Here is a 4635-nt window from a genome sequence, read left to right as displayed (position 1 = left end):
AACATGCTCTATGGTCCGATAGGAGGAGGTTAACATGCTCTATGGTCTGATAGGAGGAGGTTAACATGCTCTGTGGTCTGATAGGAGGAGGTAAACCTGCTCTATGGTCTGATAGGAGAAGGTCATCATCAAAAAAGCTGAAATTACGAATTATTTTGACTTATAGTTAAGATCAGAGGAATTAAAGTGATCAGTTCTATTTTAAAGAGCGTTGAACGGAATCCATCTTTATGGCAATTTGGTTAAAAAGAAACTCATATTTCAAATATAGATATATTTTTTTAAATGGTCAGACTCGAACCGAGGACGACAGGAGGGGTAAATAAAATCCACTGGAGGTTTCTTTGCCTCTTTTGGGTAATATCTGTTAGATGTAACTAATGTGTCCTGCTTTCTGGCCCGGGTCGCTCTTGAAAAAGAGCTTTTATATCTCAGTGAAATTAACCTGGTTCAGTAAAGGTTGAATAAGAAAGCCTGTGAGTCCGGTGATGGATGTGACCTGTGATGCTTTACCGCCGCTGCTACTTCTCTGATTGAAGTGCTGCTTTTATTGACAGGAAGTCAGTTTTTATTTCCTCCATTTGATTAACTTCAACAGTCACGTTAATAATTAAAAGACTTGCTCTATGCTGACGAGGGACAAGACGTTCGAGGGCTGGGTTTTGTTAAGCATCAATTCACTTATTAGTCTCGTCCAATGATCTTCTCATCCATCTTCTTCATCCGCTTATCTGGTATCGGGTCTCGGGGCAGCAGCTCCAGTAGGGGTCCCCAAACTTCCCTTTCCCGAGCCACATCAACCAGCTCCGACTGGGGGGTCCCGAGGCAATCTCAGGCCAGGTTGGAGATATAATCTCTACACCTAGTCCTGGGTCTTCCCTGAGGCCTCCTCCCAGCTGGACGTCCCTCCACCTAGTCCTGGGTCTTCCCTGAGGCCTCCTCCCAGCTGGACGTCCCTCCACCTAGTCCTGGGTCTACCCCGAGGACTCCTCCCAGCTGGACGTCCCTCCACCTAGTCCTGGGTCTTCCCTGAGGACTCCTCCCATCTCGATGTCCCTCCACCTAGTCCTGGGTCTTCCCTGAGGACTCCTCCCAGCTGGACGTCCCTCCACCTAGTCCTGGGTCTTCCCTGAGACCTCCTCTTAGCTGGACGTCCCTCCACCTAGTCCTGGGTCTTCCCTGAGGACTCCTCTTAGCTTGACGTCCCTCCACCTAGTCCTGGGTTTTCCCCAGGGCCTCCTCCCAGCTGGACATCCCTCCACCTAGTCCTGGGTCTTCCCCGAGGCCTCCTCCCAGCTGGACGTCCCTCCACCTAGTATTGGGTCTTCCCTGGATCTCCTCCTGAGGAGCTGGACGTGCCTGGACCATCTCCCAAGGGACCCCCCCAAGAGGCATCCTTACCAGATGCCCGAACCACCTCAACTGGCTCCTTTCAACTTGAAGGAGCAGCGGCTCTACTCCGAGCTCCTCTCGGTTGACTGAGCTTCTCACCCGATCTCTAAGGGGGACCCCAGCCCCCCTCCTGAGGAAACCCATTGTACCCTGGATCTGGTTCTTTGGGTCATGACCCAGCCTTCATGACCATAGGTGAGGGTAGGAACAAACAGTGCCCGGTAGATCGAGAGCTTTGCCTTCTGGCTCAGCTCTCTTCGTCACAACGGTGCAATAATGTTGGAAAGGTGATTTTATTTTAGAGACGTTGATAACAACAACCCACGTCGATGATTCAATGTGCATCGTCCGTGCACCGCGTTATCTCTGAGACCAGAAGTGTTGTCGTTGAGTTATTCCATCCAACAAATACATATATAATGTCTAACAACATTATGGAACTGATTTCTAAGGAGGTCGACCTCTCTGTTTAAGAGTAATATCCTTTTCTCGCACATAAAAACATCCTTGAAATTGCGCTTGCGAACGCCACCAGACTACATGGAAATAAACAGTCATTTTAGCATCATAAAATATCCTTAATTCAGAGTTGACAGAAACAAAACAAAACTATATAAAGCCATTTTGGGTCGTCTTTCCACTCTACCAACCATCACAAGTCTAGTTTTCGTTGACACAAACACATATTTTACCGGTTTAAATGTGAACACGCGTTGCCTCTGCACACGCTAAAAGTACTGTTTTTTTAAATGGAGCCTGGTGGGTTTGGCGCTGGCAACTTCAGAGCTCTTCTGGTTAAATGGAAATCTCTGAAAGTTGTTTTAAAGCTCTATATCTGTAGGGATCCATCCCATAATGTTGTCAGACACTTAGAATGATGATCTGAGTCTGTCATCAGCGACATAAAAGCACTTAGTGGACCAAAAAAGGTAGTCACCCTTCTTGTTGACCTTTTCGGGATGCTATCTCTACGCTTCATGAGCGCCTGTAACAGACTTCGTTTCACGGCTGTGATGACTCACGTTACGTTATGCATGTTTTAACAGGAAGGTTGTAAAGGAAGTTGCAAAACAAACGAGAAGAAAGAGAGACGCACCTCTGTTGATACGGTTAATCTTTAATGGTTCAGCGGAACAGGAGTCCGATAATTTAGTGATAATAATAAACTGTCAAATATTCACAGACGCGCCGTTGAAGCCTCATAGAGATAAAGGAGCAGGATCCACAGTGGTTCCACTTTATTACAGTTAGTCAGGGTGCAGCATGGCACAGGCACACAAAATACAGTTAATGTGTATTTGGACCCCCCTTTTCGTTTAATGAGTTCCTTTATTTTCAGGACTATTTCCATTGTAAAGTCAGGTTGATACACAGCCGACAGCCTATTGGACGAGTGGTAGAATTCATATTATGGCAAGAACCAATCAGCTAAGAGAAGAGAAACAAGCGGCCATCATTACTTTAAGAAATGAAGGTCAGTCGGTCCCGAATATCAGGTAAACTTTGAATGTGTCCCCAAGTGGAGTCGCAGTCGGCTCGAAACCTTTCAGGGTGACATGTTTTCAGTTAATTCTTCTTTGTTGTTAAGTCCATAATTCCTCATGTGTTCATTCGTAGTTCTGATGCCTCAGTGATAATCTACAATGGAAATAGTCATGAAATAAAGGAACATATAAAAATATACTGCATGTATAGATAGATAGATAGAGAGTCAGATCTGAGTCTTCAGCAGAGAGGGAGGAGCTCTGCAGGGAACTAACTTTCTCTTTGAGGTTCTCGCCCACTCTCTCGTAGAGGAGGAAATAACATCTGGAGGGGGGGTTGGTGGTGGGTGGGAACCCCCCCGAGACGGGCAGGCGGGGGTCTGATATCAGGACGATGGGTTCAGGGTCTCTGCTGGTACTGCAGGAAAAGTACTAACAACAACACACTGTGAAATAGTCTGTAAGAAGTTAAAGTACTGCAACTGTTACTGCAGTAAAGGTGTGTAAGTATGAGATGGATGATGGTCTAGATATGATGCAGACCTTAGTGGTCCCTAATACTGTATCTGAAGTCTCTTTATATAGACCTTAGTGGTCCCTAATACTGTATCTGAAGTCTCTTTATATAGACCTTAGTGGTCCCTAATACTGTATCTGAAGTCTCTTTATATAGACCTTAGTGGTCCCTCATACTGTATCTGAAGCCTCTTTATGGACCTTACAACTGGGTAACTAAAAAAACGGATCAATTTGACACAACGACAACATGAGGGTCCTGGTGTAGAGAAAGCACCCCAAGGTGAAAAGCCTGGACGGGTGCATGCCCCCCCCCCCCCCCACGCCGGTCCACACAAGGCTGCACTGTGACAGGTGCGCTCCACATGGGAGAAAGCGCTGCCAACTGCAACCAGGCCACACGCTTGGCAGCCGCCCTCAGACGGGGATGGAAATAAAAACATAATGAGCATAAACAAGCAGGCGGACGCCGAGCGAGGACAAACATGGCCGCCGTGTTATGTCCTCACACGGGCGGCTGCTTTCCCTGAGTCAACAACACGAAGTCAGACACACCCTCCACACTTCAATTACTTCCCCTCCATTAGCCGAGCCGGACTGTGGATCCTTTCAAGCTGTGCTCGCGGTCCAAAGGGCAGCGCTGTTTTCAGACTTTTAGTGCGAGTTAAAAAGAGATCATGTGCCTTTGATTAGATATTTTACAATGTTAAGTCATGTTGTATTTTTGTGTTTTTCTGTACAGCCCTTTGGTTGTTTTGAGGTAAATGATGAATGTGACTGTTTTTATTCGAGGTAATCGAGCCTCATCTGTAATTAGTCCCTAATTGTGAAGTTATTCCAGTAAACGAGCCAGGTAAAGCAGACAAGGGCTGCATGTGATGCAGAACTCAGAGACCCTGAAGGCCTTATCACCCTAATTAACTGTGCAAAACTCACAACCCTGTACAGAAACCAGAAGGGCACTCAAGGGATCCCAGACCTCCGTCCACATGCCAAATGACTCAGATCTGCCTCTAAATTGAATGGGAGCGTCAGTGGTTGATGCTACACCACCTTCCACCTTGAAAATCAGGCTGGTGGTTTTTCTGTAGTCCTGCTGCAGGCAGACCTCTTTGCAGGGGCGCCATGTCATTTCTCCAACGCCTCTCAATATCCAAAAAACACCAGACTTTCACCAGGAAACAGGTGTTCATGTCCTGGAGAAGTTAAGGAGAAAACCCAAGACTTTCACCAGGAAACAGGT

This window comes from Etheostoma cragini, chromosome 23 (assembly GCF_013103735.1).
Source record: "Etheostoma cragini isolate CJK2018 chromosome 23, CSU_Ecrag_1.0, whole genome shotgun sequence".
In the NCBI taxonomy this organism is placed as follows: Eukaryota; Metazoa; Chordata; class Actinopteri; order Perciformes; family Percidae; genus Etheostoma; species Etheostoma cragini.
The sequence above is the reverse complement of the archived record's forward strand: the minus strand, read 5'-3'. Positions refer to the sequence as shown.